This window comes from Dendrobates tinctorius, unplaced genomic scaffold, assembly GCF_039654945.1.
Source record: "Dendrobates tinctorius isolate UK_male_01 unplaced genomic scaffold, ASM3965494v1 ptg000028l, whole genome shotgun sequence".
Lineage (NCBI taxonomy): Eukaryota > Metazoa > Chordata > Amphibia > Anura > Dendrobatidae > Dendrobates > Dendrobates tinctorius.
This window is the reverse complement of record NW_027361696.1, coordinates 66,124,206-66,146,457: the sequence shown is the minus strand read 5'-3', so window position 1 is coordinate 66,146,457 and position 22,252 is coordinate 66,124,206.

The window sequence follows — 22,252 nt, the reverse complement described above, 5'->3', positions numbered from 1 at the left end:
TAGAGTAACATACTTACCAATACTTGTCACATTGTTCCCCGAAGCCATTGTCTTTTCCGGAATAAATATTAACATAACAAACCACAAAAATACTCACCCACGATCCGAAGCAGTCCACGAGTGTGTCCCACGACGATCTTGGGTAGAGAACTGCAGCATCAGCTGTTGCTGCCGTTCTCTACGGGCTGCAGGAATCCAATGACGGAAGGTAGGTATCCTTCCGCACTGTATTCCTCCGCCACTTAAAAAAAAAAAAAGTCCCTAGTCTCACTTTATGCCATTGCTGTGTGGGAAATTCCCACGCAGCAATGGCATAAAGTGAGACTAGGGACTTTTTTTTTTTTAAGTGGCGGAGGAATACAGTGCGGAAGGATACCTACCTTCCGTCATTGGATTCCTGCAGCCCGTAGAGAACGGCAGCATCATCTGATGCTGCAGTTCTCTACCCAAGATCGTCGTGGGACACACTCGTGGACTGCTTCGGATCGTGGGTGAGTATTTTTGTGGTTTGTTATGTTAATATTTATTCCGGAAAAGACAATGGCTTCGGGGAACAATGTGACAAGTATTGGTAAGTATGTTACTCTATGTTATATGTACTGTATGTCTATGTATGTATTGTATGAATGTATTGTATGTATGTAGTATATATGTGGTATGTATGTAGCATGTAGTATGTATGTAGTATGTATGTAGCATGCATGTAGCATGTAGTATGTATGTAGCATGCATGTAGTATATATGTAGTATGTATGTAGCATGCATGTAGTATATATGTAGCATGTATGTAGTATGTATGTGGTATGTATGTAGCATGTAGTATGTATGTAGCATGCATGTAGTATATATGTAGTATGTATGTAGCTTGTAGTATGTATGTAGTATGTATGTAGTATGTATGTGGTATGTATGTAGCATGTAGTATGTATGTAGCATGCATGTAGTATATATGTAGTATGTAGTATGTATGTAGTATGTATGTGGTATGTATGTAGCATGTAGTATGTATGTAGCATGCATGTAGCATGCATGTAGTATGTATGTAGCATGCATGTAGTATGTATGTAGCATGCATGTAGTATGTATGTAGTATGTATGTAGTATGTATGTAGCATGCAGTATGTATGTAGCATGTATGTAGTATGTATGTAGTATATATGTAGTATGTATGTAGCATGCATGTAGTATGTATGTAGCATGTAGTATGTATGTAGCATGTATGTAGCATGTATGTAGTATGTATGTAGCATGCATGTAGTATGTATGTAGTATTTTTTTTTTTTTTTTAACATTTAACACATTAGCCGGATGATGGGACTACTACTGTCCCATCATTGGCTAATGTGTCAATCACTGTCATGGTAGCAGGCATCGCCCGATGGGACTTGTAGTCCCATCGGACGATGCTTGCACAGACCCCCGGACATCAGCACAGCCCCCCGGCAGGCCGGCACAGACCCCCGGCAGGCCGGCACAGACCCCCACAGGGTGCACAGACCACCGGCAGGCCGGCACAGCCCCCCGGCAGGCCGGTACAGACCCCCACAGGGTGCACAGACCACCGGCAGGCCGGCACAGCCCCCCGACAGGCCGGTACAGACCCCCACAGGGTGCACAGACCACCGGCAGGCCGGCACAGCCCCCCGGCAGGCCGGTACAGACCCCGGGCAGTCCACACAGCCCCCCGGCAGGCCGGCACAGCCCCCCGGCAGGCCGGCAGAGACCCCCGGAAGGCCCGAAATGACGGCGCATCATGATGCGCACACACCGCGCATCATGATGACGTCAGTCTGTCAATCAACTTTGAACTTCCGATTCCGATGCCGAATTCCGATATTGAAAAAATATCGGAAGTCGGTATCGGAATTCCGATACAGCAAGTATCGGCCGATACCCGATACTTGCGGTATCGGAATGCTCAACACTACCCGCGAACAATGATTTCCCAGTAAGTGCAGGTCAACTGCAGTTCCGGAATTAGGCCTAACCGTCATTCCTGAAAAAATGAAAAACTTACGTGTGCAAACCACAGGTGCTGTAGCTTGCTTAACAGCTCGCCAGCCGTTCTCACGCCCAGTATGGATTACACGTGATTGCACAAAGGTTAGAAAGGGTACCATATCCCCAGATAACATGTATGGATAGCGTACATATTCAAAATATATGTCTCAGGAGGCAGGCTCAGACGGTGTTAGGCCCAGTATGGATTGCACGTGATTGCACAAAGGTTAGAAAGGGTACCGTATCCCCGGATAACATGTATGGATAGCGTACACATTCAAAATATATGTCTCAGGAGGCAGGCTCAGACGGTGTTAGGCCCAGTATGGATTGCACGTGATTGCACAAAGGTTAGAAAGGGTACCGTATCCCCGGATAACATGTATGGATAGCGTACACATTCAAAATATATGTCTCAGGAGGCAGGCTCAGATGGTGTTAGGCCCAGTATGGATTGCACGTGATTGCACAAAGGTTAGAAAGGGTACCGTATCCCCGGATAACATGTATGGATAGCGTACACATTCAAAATATATGTCTCAGGAGGCAGGCTCAGACGGTGTTAGGCCCAGTATGGATTGCACGTGATTGCACAAAGGTTAGAAAGGGTACCGTATCCCCGGATAACATGTATGGATAGCGTACACATTCAAAATATATGTCTCAGGAGGCAGGCTCAGACGGTGTTAGGCCCAGTATGGATTGCACGTGATTGCACAAAGGTTAGAAAGGATATCGTATCCCCGGATAACATGTATGGATAGCGTACACATTCAAAATATATGTCTCAGGAGGCAGGCTCAGACGGTGTTAGGCCCAGTATGGATTGCACGTGATTGCACAAAGGTTAGAAAGGGTACCGTATCCCCGGATAACATGTATGGATAGTGTACACATTCAAAATATATGTCTCAGGAGGCAGGCTCAGACGGTGTTAGGCCCAGTATGGATTGCACGTGATTGCACAAAGGTTAGAAAGGGTACCGTATCCCCGGATAACATGTATGGATAGCGTACACATTCAAAATATATGTCTCAGGAGGCAGGCTCAGACGGTGTTAGGCCCAGTATGGATTGCACGTGATTGCACAAAGGTTAGAAAGGGTACCGTATCCCCGGATAACATGTATGGATAGCGTACACATTCAAAATATATGTCTCAGGAGGCAGGCTCAGACGGTGTCAGGCACAGTATGGATTTGACGGCCCAGATTACACAGCGGAGGAGCAGGGAGAGGTAAAGATTGCAAATGCTGGGGCCCTGCCCAAGCAAGGGGGGCCCACTCGTGGGTGTCGGTACTGGCACTGGGTCCCTCATAGTACAACGGTGTGTCTGACGGTGGGTGTGCACCACCACCGTCAGAGACACTTGATTGCACTATGAGGGACCCTGTGCCAGTGCCCGCGCCCAAGAGTCGGCCTACCCACCTGTCCAGGGCAACGGCACTCGCACGGTGTCGTGCGCTAGGTGGTGACCCCGGCCATGGGGGGGGAGGCAGCACAGTTAGGGAGTTTTAGAAAGTGGCATATGTTGATGTTGGACATTCAGCTGATGCAAAAGGCGAAATAGGTCAAGTCCCAGGAAGAGGTGGACCAAAGCAAGCCATTTTTCTGTCACCCTATGTGTCATCAGGGGAAGGTGGGACAAAATCCTTGGAAACCCATGCATGGTTCATTTTAATGAAGGTTAGATCATCCACATTTTGGGTTGACAGACGGGTCCTTTTTTCTGTCAGGATTGATCCAGCTGCACTGAAGACTCTTTCCGATAGCACACTTGCAGCTGGGCAAGCGAGCTCCTGTAAGGCATATTGGGCCAATTCAGGCCAGGTGTCCAGTTTAGCGGCCCAATAGTCAAAGGGGAATGACCTGTGTGGGAGAACATCGATATGGGAGGAAAAGTAGTTTGTAACCATGGTTGACAACTGCTGTCTCCTGTCACTTTCCATCGATGCAGTATTACCAGTTGTGTGAGCGGTATTTGAAAAATCAGTCCACAACATTGTCATGAAACCCCTGTCTCCAACGCCACTTCTGCTGTGTGTACCACGAACACCTCTGCCAAGCTGCCCCCGGCCCGTACGGCTCGTGTGAGAACCATCACCGCTGCTGTGTGCTGGGAATGCCTCAAGCAACCGATTTACCAGAGTTGCTTGTTTATTAGCCAATATTAGGTCAAGGTTCTCCTGTGTCATGATGTTTTGTAATTTGCCTTTATAGCGTGGATCCAGGATGCTGGCCAACCAGTAGTCGTCATCGTTCATCATTTTGGCAATGCGGGGGTCCCTTTTTAGGATCCGCAAGGCATAATCTGACATGTGGGCCAATGTTCCCGGTGTCAATGATGCACTGCGAGTGCTGGTTGGAGGAGCACTTTCTGGCAAATCCACATCCCTCCAGTCACGCACAAACCCTGTACCAGACCTTGCCACGCCAACATTTTCACTTGCCCCACGAGATGCATCCTCCTCCCCTAAGTAATCATCCCCATCATCATCCTCCTCCTCCTCTTCTTCCTCCACCTCGTCCAGGAGAGGTCCCTGAGCAGACAATGGCTGAATGTCATCAAGGATTCCCTCCTCCTCTTCCTCCTCATCAACATTGGCTGCAGACGCCTGCTCCTTAAGGTGCCTCAAAGTTTGCATGAGCAGACGCATAAGTGGGATGCTCATGCTTAGGATGGCGTCGTCTGCGCTTACCAGCCGTGTGCATTCCTCAAAACACTGAAGGACTTTACAGAGGTCTTTCAGCTTCGACCACTGCACACCTGTCAACTCCATGTCTGCTCTCAAAGTGCCTGGCCGTGTATCCTCCCACAAATGCATTATGGCCTGCCTCTGCTCGCACAGCCGCTCCACCATGTGCAGGGTGGAGTTCCACCTTGTTGCAATGTCGATAATGAGGCGGTGGTTGGGAAGGTGGAGCAATCGCTGCAGCTTCTGCATACGAACGGAGTGTACAGGCGACCGGCGGATGTGCGCGCACAGTCTTCGCACCTTCTGGAGCAGGGCTGTTAACTCCGGATAATTTTTGAGGAAGCACTGCACCACCAGGTTCAAGGTGTGAGCCAAGCAAGGTATGTGGCTGAGTTTTGAAAGGGCTATGGCTGCCACAAAATTACGGCCGTTATCACTAACTACCTTGCCTGCCTCAAGATGTTCACTGCCCAGCCATGACTCAGTTTGTCGCTTCAAGTACTCGGCCAGCACCTCGGCGGTATGTCTGTCACCCAAACACATCATCTGCAACACAGCCTGCTGATGCTTTCCACTAGCTGCTCGATAGGGGGACACATCGTGTGCAACAGTGGCAGCTGCAGATGGAGTGCTCGTACGACTGCGCTCTGTGGACGAGCTTTCGCTTCTGGAGGAGGAGGAGGAGGGTGGAACGCCTACAGCCAACTGTTTCCTATACCGAGGGCTAGGCAGCACTGTCCCACCACCGCTGTCCCCTGTGGACCCTGCATCCACCACATTAACCCAGTGCGCAGTGATGGACACGTAACGGCCCTGGCCATGCCGACTGGACCATGCATCAGTAGTGAGGTGCACCTTTCCGCTCACTGACTGCTTGAGTGCATGGACAATGCGGTCTTTCACATGATGGTGGAGGGCTGGGATGGCTTTGCGAGAGAAGAAGTGGCGACTGGGTAGGTCATAGCGTGGTACTGCATAGGCCATGAGTTCGCGGAAAGCTGTGCTTTCCACCAACCGAAAGGGCATCATCTCAAACGAGATTAGTTTGGCAATGTGGGCGTTCAAACCCAGTGTACGCGGATGAGAGACTGAGTACTTTCTGGGAGGGTGAGCTGGACTTGAGAGCTGCATATGGTGGAAGTAGCGGTGGACAGGGCGGACTGAGAGAGGGTTGATGATGGTGATGGAGTTGGTGTTCTTTCTGATGGCCTAGAATCAGTCTTTCGTTGATATAACAGTGGGATTCCCTGACTGCTGTGGCCTTGCAACGACACCTCAACATTTGCTGCTGTGCTAACCGGTGGGCTTACAGTGGGGGAAACAATGTAGCGTTGCTGACTACCTTCGTTGTGATCAGTTGCACATGTGGCACTTGAGGTTTGGTGTTGTGTCCATGCTTGCAAGTGCATGCTGGTTAAATGTCTAAGCATGCAACTGGTATTCAAATTTTTCAGATTTTTCCCTCGGCTAAAGGTTTTTGCGCACTTCTTACAGATAACCTTGGCCTGATCATGAGGATTTTGTTCAAAAAAGTGCCACACTGCACTCTTCCTACTTTGGCAGACATTTTGCGGTCTAGCACGCTGTGATCTTTTGACCCTCTGGACAAGCTGTCCAGCAACTCTTTTGATGTTTGGAACCTGTCTTTGGAGTGCTCCGGGCCTGCCAGATAACAGCTGTTGCGATGTCGATGTCTGCTGTGGATGCTCCTCATCTGAGCTATTGGAAGCAGCACCCTCTTCCCCCAATGGATGCCAATCTGGGTCAACAACTGGGTCATCCATCACCTCCTCTTCTATGTCATGTGCACCTTCCTCTGTGTCACCGTGTATGGTGGTATAGTGTGCGGGAAGGGGCACCTGAGTCTCATCAGGGTCAGAATCTGGCTCTGTACACTGCGAGGACAATGTAGTGCTCTGAGTGAATGTACCAGCAGAATCATCCATCAGCGGCTGTGCATCAGTGCACTCCATGTCAGATTCATCTTGGCCTGGGTAATTCACCATTTCACTTGATAATCCAGGCATGGTATGTGAAAACAGCTCCATGGAGTAATCAGTAGTATGGCCTGCGTCATCCTTCAATCTTGGTTGGGGTGAAGGACACAAGGAAAGGTGTGGTTCATGAACATGAGCCTCCAATGACGACTCAGTGCTTTTACTTTTTACAACTGAAGAAGAGGAGGCGATAGAGCTGGAGGCTGAGTCAGCAATGTAAGACAAAACTTTTTCCTGATGCTCTGGCTTTAAAAGCGATTTGCCAACTCCTAGAAAACTAAGCGTTCGAGGCCTTATGTAGCCAGACAATGACGCAGGCTCAACACCTCCTGCATTCGGTCCTATTTTGCTCTTGCCACTACCATCAGATCCACCACCAACACCATCATTACCAGCTGCCAACCCCCGCCCAATTCCACGGCCTCTTCCACCAGCCTTCCTCATTTTTGGTAGAAATGTAGACAAAATCCAACAAACTATATAGTATGTAAAACAAGGTACAAGGTGTCTATAGGACAGGGGAGATTTTGAATTTCTGCACACACTTTTGGACACTGGACACTTTTGGATTGTGTGAGGCCCACTGATATCTGAGCGCTATGTGACAGGCTCGATGGCACAGCTGTGACCTAAGTGACTAGAGGATAAGTGAGATTTTGAATCTCTGCACACACTTTTGGACACTGGACACTTTTGGATTGTGTGAGGCCCACTGATATCTGAGCGCTATGTGACAGGCTCGATGGCACAGCTGTGACCTAAGTGACTAGAGGATAAGTGAGATTTTGAATCTCTGCACACACTTTTGGACACTGGACACTTTTGGATTGTGTGAGGCCCACTGATATCTGAGCGCTATGTGACAGGCTCGATGGCACAGCTGTGACCTAAGTGACTAGAGGATAAGTGAGATTTTGAATCTGTGCACACACTTTTGGACACTGGACACTTTTGGATTGTGTGAGGCCCACTGATATCTGAGCGCTATGTGACAGGCTCGATGGCACAGCTGTGACCTAAGTGACTAGAGGATAAGTGAGATTTTGAATCTCTGCACACACTTTTGGACACTGGACACTTTTGGATTGTGTGAGGCCCAATGAATATCTGAGCGCTATGTGACAGGCTCGATGGCACAGCTGTGACCTAAGTGACTAGAGAATAAGTGAGATTTTGAATCTCTGCACACACTTTTGGACACTGGACACTTTTGGATTGTGTGAGGCCCAATGAATATCTGAGCACTATGAGACAGGCTCGATGGCACAGCTGTGACCTAAGTGACTAGAGGATAAGTGAGATTTTGAATCTCTGCACACACTTTTGGACACTGGACACTTTTGGATTGTGTGAGGCCCAATGAATATCTGAGCGCTATGTGACAGGCTCGATGGCACAGCTGTGACCTAAGTGACTAGAAGATAAGGGAGATTTTGAATCTCTGCACACACTTTTGGACACTGGACACTTTTGGATTGTGTGAGGCCCAATGAATATCTGAGCGCTATGTGACAGGCTCGATGGCACAGCTGTGACCAAAGTGACTAGAGGATAAGGGAGATTGGATTGCTTTTAAAAAAGCAGTTTGCGGAGCAGTGGGTAAACAGCAATGCCAGCCTGTCAGGAAGCCTTAGAAGGCAGCCCAACAACCAACACTACTGATACACCACTATATAGCCTCCCCTTGCACTGCACACACAGTGACTGGTGTGTTGTGCAGGCCAAATCGCTAACAGTAGAAGCAGTTTTTTTGTCTTCTTCCTTGCCTAACGCTCTCCCTACAGAATCAGCAGCAACCTCTCCCTATGCTAAGATCGGCAGAAGTAAGATGGCGGTCGGCGTGCACGCCCTTTTATACCCCCTGTGACGCCCACCAAAGCAAGCCAATCACTTGCATGCCCTTCTGAAAGATGGTGGTGACCCCTGCCTATGTCATCACGTTGCCCACAGTGTCCGTGGATCCTGATTGGCTGAAAAAGAGCGCAAAACAAACTTTTGAAACGCGACTTTGGTGCGTAAGTCGCCGACCTCGTGGCCGACCTCATCCTAGGGTCGGGTTTCGTTTCATGAAACCCGACTTTGCCAAAAGTCGGCGACTTTTGAATTTTTTCGACCCGTTTCGCTCAACTCTAGTCCTTATTATTAACAGCACATGGCTGCTACTGCCCTGTTAATTCCTATGAAAGCAGCAAAGTTGTACTTAATTTTTCACACATTGCTTTTCCATGTAGGCCTAGTTTTTGTCAAATAGGTAATGACACAGTGACATTTATCATGAATTGTAGTTTCCCGAGGTGGTATTTAGCTAATTTTAAGACATTCTAAGGACCAAATGCTTTTCTAATTTTGTCCTGATATGTACATCCATAGAATTCAAAGAGGGTGTACTTAGTTCTTCTCATGATTAAATATACGAGTATATAAGATGTATTACAACCCAGGTAGCAGCTTGTTCCCATGAATACACGTTATCGTATAAAGCTGCTGGACGTGATGAGAAACTTACCGACAGAAGTTATGGCATTATCTCAAAGTTCTATCCTGCAGCACCGTTGTCTTCTCCTTCTCAAGGTATAGGTGATACCGGCTACTGGGGGAGGCATCTCTACCACACAATTTCCATTTCCTCAGGAAGCTAAAAAGAGGAAACAAAATCCATTAATTTGTAAACTCTTCGATCCCAATCTAACAAAGTACCCACCGCTGATCTGTACTGTACATTACTCGTCTCCGTCTATGGGGCAAGTTGTGAGAGCAACAACAGAAATAACCTGATTATAAAATGTCCAAATGTCAACTAGATGGTTTCATTAATAAATGTAGAAATCTGAATGTCAAGCTAAAGTTTGAGAATCTCTGTGTCTATGGCGCTCGTGTAAGGTTTCCACTCATTCAATAGATAAGATGACGACTTTCCTGGGATTTTCAATAGCCAAATTACCAAACAGTGACAAACGTGTTCGGGTGCTCTCCAGAAAGCTAAAGCTGCTTTTCTTCAAAATAATAGAGGGAGGAGGGAGAGGATGGATCTGTCATGTATAACCCAGATACTGATGATAGGGTACCTGATTCCTGAAGATGGTTTCATTATACAGCCGGTACAGACGATTCGCTAGCTCTTTTTTATTCTCCTGGAACTTTGTCACGTAGATGGAACTGGGTGATACAATTTCTTCCAGGAAACAACCAGGGATTTTGCACATTGGCATACTGGAAAAAATAGGAATCATCTATAAATTCACTGGGAACTTTTCTTACGTAGTTCATGGTTTTATATAGAGATATTTATGTACAAAACAACTAACCTCTCCTGTTTGTCTGGGCTCTCCTCAGTATTAGATGGTTCATTATCCTTATTATCACTAATAATAGTGATGCCGTGATCTGATCTGTGAAATAAATGTAACAAAATATGAGCCCACCGCTAATCACTAATCCCCATAAAGTATCTAGTAATGGAGAAAATGTATGTCTTACCTGGTAGTATTGTCAGAATCCTTATCTGAAGTTGGCACTTTCTGATCTGTGGGAGCAAAAAAATATAAATCTCTTTTTATAACAGCGTGTGAATGGGCAGCTCTGGCCGGCTGTAAAAAAGTTACCGCCGGTCACAGGCGTCGGCTGGTGAGAGTACTACACTCATCACCATATGACTGGTCTCGCTAATAGCAGCGAAAGCAGGCAAGGCTGATGAAAGGATTCACCATCCGGTGCCTGTGTAATAAATAAATGTTATTTTTTTTAAATGTCATGGGTTCCCCTGTTTTTTTGGTAACCAGTGAAGGTAAAGCTGACAGCTGCATCGTGAGTGAGTGGACAGATAAGGGCTTATTCCAGAGCTCAGCAAGGTACATGGCCCCAGCATCTTCTTCAATAGAAGTAATCCGGGGAGCAGGGATAACTAGGTCGCCCCTAGCTTTAGAGACAGGGAAGGAGCCTCGAGCCGCGGGATATCAAACTACAGTCATGTGACAGTCAGTGTGAGTGTGAATTGATTTATCTGTGATGTACTATGGTATTACCAGCAGCATCATTGCAGCATTTTTTGTTCGTCACACACTGAAACAAGGAGGGCAGGTGATTACCCCTCTGTTCTAATTTTCCTACTAAATAAAAAATCCTTAAACTCGTGTCACACAGTGTTTCTCTTGGATTGTAAGATGGTTGCCACCCATTTTTTCGTAGCCAGATAGATTGAGGTCACTTGGACATTAATAAGGTTGTGATATCATTGACAATCGCTGGGCTGTATTTTCTAGGTAATAAGAGGCTTTGTAGAATTGCGAATCACAGCTAATTTAATTGCAGTGAATACAATTTTAGGGATTAATTCGGGGAAGCTGGAGAATTCTAATTTCAAGTGATTCAGTCATCTCTACAAACCAGTAGACAGCAGATTCCACAAAACCTTTTCCAATAAAACTACTGAGTAATGCAATGTGGCCCCAATATAGCACTGCAGCCCATAGCAGACATAAGCTGGTTTCTAGAGTAGTGGACAGACCACCCATGGTGGATGACATATTTTCTAGTAATATTTACTTGGCTTCAAGACGACAACTTCAGTCAAGTCTGCCTCCTTCTGCTTGCCTCAACATCTCCGGATCCCATACAAGAAACTGTGACACAGAGAAATATCTTTATGTAAACTGGTACAGAAGATAATATTCAGATACCCACCAGAATATGCCCCTGCCCCACCACAGAGGGTAACAGTCCTAATATATCACACCATAATACAGCACCAGGACGGGCAGCTACAGATTATACCTCCAAAAATGGACAGTATATAACTCCATACAGTATTATGGCCAGCGCTTAGTGCGCTATACAGAGTAATGAGGCCCATATATTTCTCCATATGGAATCATTGATCCCATATAATGTTTCAAACCGTATATGATGAGCTCCACATAATGCTATAGTATATGTTGGTCCCAATGGATGAAGCTCCACTGTCTTATGGGCCCAAATAATGCTCCATATATAATGGGCCCCATTTCTACTGCTCTAGTGTATAATGAGCCCTGTAAATGCTGCTCCAGTGTCTGATGTCCACCTTTGGAATGTCCAGTGTATGGTGGGCCCCATATATCATTCACCAGAGTATAGTGCTCCCCAAAAATTGCTGTCCCAACATTGAAAACAATTACATAAGTCTCCTTGCTAGGGAATCGCAGCACTACTCTGAACTCCTTGTCGTCCCCATCTTCCATCTCACTGCACTTGGCTGTTTAGGCCCTCCCACCGGCAGAGACACTTTTGCGTACTATGCGGTGCCCTGTGCCAGTGCCATCGCCCATGAGTATGCCCCCCCACCTGCTCAAGGAACCTGCACTTTCATCTGCACCTTCCTCTTTGTCACTGTGTAAGGTGGTATAGTATGTGGGAAGGGGAACCTGAGTTTCCTCTGGGTCAGATTCTGGCAGTGTAGAGTGCAAGGGGAATGTAGTGGTCTGGGTCAATGTACCAGCAGCATCATCCAGCAGTGGCTGGGCCTCAGTGCACTTGTGGCGTCCCCAAGAGTACGGTCGCCACTGTGGCATTACCTTCCTCCTAGGGAGTGTGTTGTCAAGCTTGGGAGCAACAAAGGATCTCTCTAGCAGTGAAACCAACACACAACACATTTCCCACTCCAGGCTAGCAGGGAGACCTCTGAACCTGACTGCTGAGGAGCTGCTCTCTGTGGTCGGGAGGAGGTAAGTTAGGGCACTCTGTGCAGTGAAAGGGAAGTGTGTGGACGTGAGAAGGGGAGCTGGAGGATGAGCAGAGTTAAGGCTCACTCCTAGCTGGAGCGCATGGTCCGGATTCCGGTCTCTGAGTTTGTAGGGACACTGACGTTCCTGCAGCAGAAACCGGGAGAAGTAGCAGCTATAAATGCTCTGTACCCAACTACGGCTCGGAGGCCCCAGCATCGATGTGTGGGAGCCAGAAGGAAAAGGCTACAGCTGTCTGCCATACAAGTAAAGTCTGAGGAACATCTGTTAGACAGGAGGCGCTTAAGTGAACCACGGTCCTGTGAGTGCTTCCCCCACAAGCGCTAGAAAGGAGACGTTCAGGAAGGTACATGTTGGCGGAGTGTTGGAAGGGAGCTTTCCATTTTGGTCCCGGAGGTTGGCTGAGGTCCTGACCCGGAGGACACAGCATGGAGGCAGGCATCTGTGTAACCTGCAGACTGTGAGTAAAGCTTTGGAACTGCACGCTCTGGTGTCCTACAGTTATTCCAGCACCGCTACATCTGGGTACCAGCACCTACACCGCCTGTGCCTTTCCCCCATCACTACATCTACACTTCCCTGGGACTCCAGCTCCACCTGTGGGGAGCTTCACCATCTTTGCTGCACAACACCATCAGTCCCAGAGGATCTGCATGCAGCGTCGGCCTAACATCTATGTTGCCGAACACCACAGGTGGCGTCAAACTATCTCTATAAACTCTTTACCATTATACCACGCCATTTACATGGGCGCCCAGGGCCACCGTCCGGGTCACCGCTGCTGTGACACATCCCACTGACACCAGCCCAGTACCGAGTACCCCACAGCCCTGGGAGGGCGACCCATATGCAGACTGCTGATCGGGCGGCGTTATTCCCACGAACCTCCAAACAGCGTCCATGAAGGCAAAGTTTTTGGTTTCCGGGGGCAGTATGATTGCAAAGCTGAACCTTAAAGGAATGTCCAAAAGGGCACCACCAGGAGTGGAGCCTGTGGCTTAATTGGACTCCACCCGGGAAACCACAACCATGCCACCTAAAGAAAAGATGCACACTTTGAAAGCTGTGTCGATTCTGTGTGTGGTGTGGCATGTGTGTTTGTAGTTGTGCTAGCGATTTCTCAGCTTTATTCCATTAACAACCGAGACTCCGGCATGCCCCCGCAGTACGCGTCAAGCTTACTAGAGGGATAAGCGAAGCTCTGGCACGTGAGATTCGAGCAATAACAGGTCTAGCATTCCCGTACATGTCCAGGGCTGCATGCACGCTACACTGAAAGGACCAGCTTTTGTCGCTTACAGGTGCAGATGACCTGCTGAACTCCGTTAGTGATGGGGATCTGGGATTCAGATTATTCCCCGCGAACGATGATTTCCCAGTAAGTTCAGGTCATCCGCAATTCCGGAGTTAGGCCTAACCGTCATTCCTGATAAAATTACGTGTCCAAACCACAGGTGCTGTAGCTTGCTTAACAGCTCGGCAGCCGTTCTCAGGCCCATTATGGATTCAACAACATTGTAGAAAGTTGATAAAGGGTACAGTTTCACCGAATAACATATATATATGTAGCCTAGTTTACACATTAAAAATATATGTCTATAGATCAGGAGGCAGACTCAGATGTTCTCAGGCCCAGTATGGATTTGACCAGATGTACAAAGTTGAGAGAGGGTACTTTATCACTGGATAGCAGGTATATATAGCATAGTTTAAACATGTAAAATCTCCGTGTTCTCAGTATGGATTACACAGCAATCTAAAAAGTGGAAAAAAGGAAATGCATTTGAGGCGTACACAACTATATACTTTTGGTGTTATTTTTAAATCTTCATATATATTTATGTCTCAGTAATACAGTCCAGCCTCTCCGCAATAGGAAATGAGATGCATACAATTACTGACATAAAGGCTAGTGATTGCAGAAATCTAGGAATTACTTTTCACGGGAAAAACTTCCGTCACAATTCTCATAGGCGATGCTGACCCTCAATTAATTTGTGTGTTGAGACAGTGAAAACATTTTTTTGTGAATAAAGTCTTGCTGTATCACACTTCCGTTGATTCCATCACTGTTACTCATCTCAATCAAATTTTTATCACAGGGTGCGATGTAAACATGGTGCTCACTGGCTATCATGATCTGTCACGTAACTTTGGAATGTAAAAGATAGAAGCCACAGGCCGTAGGCGATTCTATTTGATTGGCATGAGAGGGCACATTTTAAAATGTGCTCCGGAATGTCACACGTTTGTGAGTAGGAAAACTGTGAAAGATGATGATAAACCACCACTGCATGTCATTGTGAGTTGACGTCCATAAGAAATGGAAGCCATTGATCATCTGGAGCTAGAGCCCGGCCAGCAGGACAGGGCATAGCTACATCTTAACCATCATCTTTCAGTTCAATCAATTTGTAGTGGCACTCCCAGTGAAGGATTTGACAGCCCAGACTACACAGCGGAGGAGCAGGGAGAGGTAAACATTGCAAATGCAGGGGCCCTGCCCAAGCAAGGGAGGCACACTCGTGGGCGTCGGTACTGGCACTGGGCCCCTCATAGTACGGCGGTGTGTCTGACGGCAGGTGTGCACCACCACCGTCAGAGACACTTGATTGCACTATGAAGGAACCTGTGCCAGTGCCCGCGCCCAAGAGTCGACCTACCCACCTGTCCAGGGCAACGGCACTAGCACGGTTTCGTGCGCTAGGTGGTGACCCTGGCCATGGGGGGAGGGGGCAGCCCAGTTAGGGCGGTTTACAAAGTGGCATATGTTGATGTGGGACATTCAGCTGCTGCAAAAGGCGAAATAGGTGAAGTTCGCGGAATAGGAGGAGGACCAAAGCAAGCCATTTTTCTGGCAACCTATGTGTCATCAAGGGAAGGTGGGACAAAATCCTTGGAAACCCATGCATGGTTCATTTTAATGAAGGTTACATCATCCACATTTTGGGTTGACCGACGGGTCCTTTTTTCTGTCAGGATTGATCCAGCTGCACTGAAGACTCTTTCCGATAGCAAACTTGCAGCTGGGCAAGCGAGCTCCTGTAAGGCATATTGTGCCAATTCAAGCCACGTGTCCAGTTTAGCGGCCCAATAGTCAAAGGGGAATGACCTGTGCGGGAGAACATCGATATGGGAGGAAAAGTAGTTTGTAACCATAGTTGACAACTGCTGTCTCCTGTCACTTTCCATCGATGCAGTATTACCAGTTGTGTGAGCGGTACTTAAAAAATCAGTCCACAACATTGTCATGAAACCCCTGTCTCCAATGCCACTTCTGCTGTGTGCACCACGAACACCTCTGCCAAGCTGCCCCCGGCCCGTACGGCTCGTGTGAGAACCATCACCGCTGCTGTGTGCTGGGAATGCCTCAACCAACCGGTTTACCAGAGTTGCTTGTTTATTAGCCAATATTAGGTCAAGGTTTTCGTGTGGCATGATGTTTTGTAATTTGCCTTTATAGCGTGGATCCAGGATGCTGGCCAACCAGTAGTCGTCATCGTTCATCATTTTGGCAATGCGGGGGTCCCTTTTTAGGATCTGCAAGGCATAATCTGACATGTGGGCCAATGTTCCCGGTGTCAATGATGCACTGCGAGTGCTGGTTGGAGGATCACTTTCTGGCAAATCCACATCCCTCCAGTCACGCACAAACCCTGTACCAGACCTTGCCACGCCAACATTTTCACTTGCCCCACGAGATGCATCCTCCTCCCCTAATTAATCATCCCCATCATCATCCTCCTCCTCCTCTTCTTCCTCCACCTCGTCCAGGAGAGGTCCCTGAGCAGACAATGGCTGAATGTCATCAAGGATTCCCTCCTCCTCTTCCTCCTCGTCAACATTGGCTGCAGACGCCTGCTCCTTAAGGTGCCTCAAAGTTTGCATGAGCAGACGCATAAGTGGGATGCTCATGCTTAGGATGGCGTCGTCTGCGCTTACCAGCCGTGTGCATTCCTCAAAACACTGAAGGACTTCACAGAGGTCTTTCAGCTTCGACCACTGCACACCTGTCAACTCTATGTCTGCTCTCAAAGTGCCTGGCCGTGTATCCTCCCACAAATGCATTATGGCCTGCCTCTGTTCGCACAGCCGCTCAACCATGTGCAGGGTGGAGTTCCACCTTGTTGCAATGTCGATAATGAGGCGGTGGTTGGGAAGGTGGAGCAATCGCCGCAGCTTCTGCATACGAATGGAGTGTACAGGCGACCGGCGGATGTGCGCGCACAGTCTTCGCCCATTCTGGAGCAGCTCTGTTAACTCCGGATAATTGTTGAGGAAGCACTGCACCACCAGGTTCAAGGTGTGAGCCAAGCAAGGTATGTGTCTGAGTTTTGAAAGGGCTATGGCTGCCACAAAATTACGGCCGTTATCACTAACTACCTTGCCTGCCTCAAGATGTATACTGCCCAGCCATGACTCAGTTTGTCGCTGAAAGTACTCGGCCAGCACCTCCGCGGTGTGTCTGTCGCCCAAACACATCATCTGCAACACAGCCTGCTGACGCTTTCCACTAGCTGCTCGATAGGGGGACACCTCGTGTGCAACAGTGGCAGCTGCAGATGGAGTGCTCGTACGACTGAGCTCTGTGGACGAGCTTTCGCTTCTGGAGGAGGAGGAGGAAGTTCGAACGCCTACAGCCAACTGTTTCCTATACCGTGGGCTAGGCAGCACTGTCCCACCACCGCTGTCCCCTGTGGACCCTGCATCCACCACATTAACCCAGTGCGCAGTGATGGACACGTAACGGCCCTGGCCATGCCGACTGGACCATGCATCTGTTGTGAGGTGCACCTTTCCACTCACTGACTGCTTGAGTGCATGGACAATGCGGTCTTCACATGATGGTGGAGGGCTGGGAAGGCTTTGCGAGAGAAGAAGTGGCGACTGGGTAGGTCATAGCGTGGTACTGCATAGGCCATGAGTTCACGGAAAGCTGCGCTTTCCACCAACCGATAGGGCATCATCTCTAACGAGATTAGTTTGGCAATGTGGGCGTTCAAACCCAGTGTACACGGATGAGAGACTGAGTACTTTCTTGACCTACTCATAGTCTCTGGGAGGGTGAGCTGAACTTGAGAGCTGCATATGGTGGAACTAGCGGTGGACAAGGCGGACTGAGAGAGGGTTGATGATGGTGATGGAGTTCGTGTTCTTTCTGATGGCCTAGATTCAGTCTTTCGTTGATATAACAGTGGGATTCCCTGACTGCTGTGGCCTTGCAACGACACCTCAACATTTGCTGCTGTGCTAACCGGTGGGCTTACAGTGGGGGAAACAATGTAGCGTTGCTGACTACCTTCTTTGTGATCAGTTGCACATGTGGTACTTGAGGTTTGGTGTTGTGTCCACGCTTGCAAGTGCATGCTGGTTAAATGTCTAAGCATGCAACTGGTATTCAAATTTTTCAGATTTTTCCCTCGGCTAAAGGTCTTTGCGCACTTCTTCCAGATAACCTTGGCCTGATCATGAGGATTTTGTTCAAAAAAGGGCCACACTGCACTCTTCCTACTTTGGAAGACATTTTGCGGCCTAGCACGCTGTGCTATTTTGACCGTCTGGACAAGCTGTCCAGCAACTCTTTTGATTTTTGGAACCTGTCTTTGGAGTGCTCCGGGCCTGCCAGATAACAGCTGTTGCGAGGTTGATGTCTGCTGTGGATGCTCCTCCTCCTCATCTGAGCTATTGGAGCTATTGGAAGCAGCACCCTCTTCCCCCAATGGATGCCAATCTGGGTCAACAACTGGGTCATCCATCACCTCCTCTTCAATGTCATGTGCACCTTCCTCTGTGTCACCGTGTATGGTGGTATAGTATGCGGGAAGGGGCACCTGAGTCTCATCAGGGTCAGAATCTGGCTCATTACACTGCGAGGACAATGTAGTGCTCTGAGTGAATGTACCAGCAGAATCATCTATCAGTGGCTGTGCATCAGTGCACTCCATGTCAGATTCATCTTGGCCTGGGTAATTCACTATTTCACTTGATAACCCAGGCATGGTATGTGAAAACAGCTCCATGGAGTAATCAGTTGTATGGCCTGCGTCATCCTTCAATCTTGGTTGGGGTGAAGGACACAAGGAAAGGTGTGGTTCATGAACATGAGCCTCCAATGATGACTCAGTGCTTTTATTTTTTACAACTTCAGAAGAGGAGGCGATAGAGCTGGAGGTTGAGTCAGCAATGTAAGCCAAAACTTTTTCCTGAAGCTCTGGCTTTAAAAGCGGTTGGCCAACTCCTAGAAAACTAAGCCTTCGAGGCCTTGTGGAGCCAGACGATGACGCAGGCTCAACACCTCCTGCATTCGGTCCTATTTTGCTTTTGCCACTACCATCAAATACACCACCAACACCATCATTACCAGCTGGCAACCCCAGCCCAATTCCACGGCCTGTTCCACCAGCCTTCCTCATTTTTGGTAAAAATGTACACAAAATCCCACAAACTATATAGTAATGTAAAACAAGGTACAAGGTGTATATAGGACAGGGGAGATGTAGAATTTCTGAACACACTTGTGGACACTGTTGGATTGTGTGAGGCCCAGTAAATATCACACCGCTATGTCACAGTCTCAATGTCGCAGGTGTGAAAAATGTCACTATAGGACAGGGGAGATGTAGAATTTCTGAACACACTTGTGGACACTGTTGGATTGTGTGAGGCCCTGTGAATATCACACCGCTATGTCACAGTCTCAATGTCGCAGGTCTGAAAAATGTTACTATAGGACAGGGGAGATGTAGAATTTCTGAACACACTTGTGGACACTGTTGGATTGTGTGAGGCCCAGTGAATATCACACCGCTATGTCACAGTCTCAATGTCGCAGGTGTGAAAAATGTTACTATAGGACAGGGGAGATGTAGAATTTCTGAACACACTTGTGGACACTGTTGGATTGTGTGAGGCCCTGTGAATATCACACCACTATGTCACAGTCTCAATGTCGCAGGTGTGAAAAATGTCACTATAGGACAGGGGAGATGTAGAATTTCTGAACACACTTGTGGACACTGTTGGATTGTGTGAGGCCCTGTGAATATCACACCGCTATGTCACAGTCTCAATGTCGCAGGTGTGAAAAATGTCACTATAGGACAGGGGAGATGGAGAATTTCTGAACACACTTGTGGACACTGTTGGATTGTGTGAGGCCCTGTGAATATCACACCGCTATGTCACAGTCTCAATGTCGCAGGTGTGAAAAATGTCACTATAGGACAGGGGAGATGTAGAATTTCTGAACACACTTGTGGACACTGTTGGCTTGTGTGAGGCCCTGTGAATATCACACCGCTATGTCACAGTCTCAATGTCGCAGGTGTGAAAAATGTCACTATAGGACAGGGGAGATGTAGAATTTCTGAACACACTTGTGGACACTGTTGGATTGTGTGAGGCCCAGTGAATATCACACTGCTATGTCACAGTCTCAATGTCGCAGGTGTGAAATATGTCACTATAGGACAGGGGAGATGTAGAATTTCTGAACACACTTTTGGACACTGTTGGATTGTGTGAGGCCCTGTGAATATCACACCGCTATGTCACAGTCTCAATGTCGCAGGTGTGAAAAATGTCACTATAGGACAGGGGAGATGTAGAATTTCTGAACACACTTGTGGACACTGTTGGCTTGTGTGAGGCTCTGTGAATATCACACCGCTATGTCACAGTCTCAATGTCGCAGGTCTGAAAAATGTTACTATAGGACAGGGGAGATGTAGAATTTCTGAACACACTTGTGGACACTGTTGGATTGTGTGAGGCCCAGTGAATATCACACCGCTATGTCACAGTCTCAATGTCGCAGGTGTGAAAAATGTTACTATAGGACAGGGGAGATGTAGAATTTCTGAACACACTTGTGGACACTGTTGGATTGTGTGAGGCCCTGTGAATATCACACCACTATGTCACAGTCTCAATGTCGCAGGTGTGAAAAATGTCACTATAGGACAGGGGAGATGTAGAATTTCTGAACACACTTGTGGACACTGTTGGATTGTGTGAGGCCCTGTGAATATCACACCGCTATGTCACAGTCTCAATGTCGCAGGTGTGAAAAATGTCACTATAGGACAGGGGAGATGGAGAATTTCTGAACACACTTGTGGACACTGTTGGATTGTGTGAGGCCCTGTGAATATCACACCGATATGTCACAGTCTCAATGTCGCAGGTGTGAAAAATGTCACTATAGGACAGGGGAGATGTAGAATTTCTGAACACACTTGTGGACACTGTTGGCTTGTGTGAGGCCCTGTGAATATCACACCGCTATGTCACAGTCTCAATGTCGCAGGTGTGAAAAATGTCACTATAGGACAGGGGAGATGTAGAATTTCTGAACACACTTGTGGACACTGTTGGATTGTGTGAGGCCCAGTGAATATCACACTGCTATGTCACAGTCTCAATGTCGCAGGTGTGAAAAATGTCACTATAGGACAGGGGAGATGTAGAATTTCTGAACACACTTTTGGACACTGTTGGATTGTGTGAGGCCCTGTGAATATTACACCGCTATGTCACAGTCTCAATGTCGCAGGTGTGAAAAATGTCACTATAGGACAGGGGAGATGTAGAATTTCTGAACACACTTGTGGACACTGTTGGCTTGTGTGAGGCTCTGTGAATATCACACCGCTATGTCACAGTCTCAATGTCGCAGGTGTGAAAAATGTCACTATAGGACAGGGGAGATGTAGAATTTCTGAACACACTTCTGGACACTGTTGGATTGTGTGAGGCCCAGTAAATATCACACCGCTATGTCACAGTCTCAATGTCGCAGGTGTGAAAAATGTCACTATAGGACAGGGGAGATGTAGAATTTCTGAACACACTTGTGGAAACTGTTGGATTGTGTGAGGCCCCGTTAATATCACACCGCTATGTCACAGTCTCAATGTCGCAGGTGTGAAAAATGTCACTAGAGGACAGGGGAGATGTAGAATTTCTGAACACACTTGTGGACATTGTTGGATTGTGTGAGGCCCCGTCAATATCACACCGCTATGTCACAGTCTCAATGTCGCAGGTGTGAAAAATGTCACTATAGGACAGGGGAGATGTAGAATTTCTGAACACACTTGTGGACACTGTTGGATTGTGTGAGGCCCAGTGAATATCACACCGCTATGTCACAGGCAGAAATTGGCTAGTGTATGACAAACTACAAGGTGTATATAGAATTGGGCAGAATAGGAATCTCCCTAGAGTGTAGGTCTGTAAGAACGGAACAAGTCCTTGACTTATCCTTACAGTCACACAGATAGCTTCACTGTGACCGTGATAACAGCCGTTACACGGTACTGAGAGTGGAGCGTGCACGTACACCGCTGTCCGGTGTCCGTAAAATTGTCAAGCTCCGTGTTTTTTAAGTATACGGACTGACACACGCTGTCTCTCTATAGTTTTGAATGTGATCAATCAGCAAATATACTTAACTGTTTGAAAAGCAGACAAAACTAGAAGGTGTAGGTCTGTAAGAACGGAACATGTCCTCGACTTATTCTTACAGAATGACACACAGATAGCTTCGCTGTGGCCGTGATAACAGCCGTTACACGGTACTGAGAGAGGAGCGTGCACGCACACCGCTGTCCGGTGTCCGTAAAATTGTCAAACTCCGTGTTTTTTAAGTATACGGACTGACACACGCTGTCTCTCTATAGTTTTGAATGTGATCAATCAGCAAATATACTTAACTGTTTGAAAAGCAGACAAAACTAGAAGGTGTAGGTCTGTAAGAACGGAACATGTCCTCGACTTATTCTTACAGAGTGATACACAGATAGCTTCACTGTGGCTGTGATAACAGCCGTTACATGGT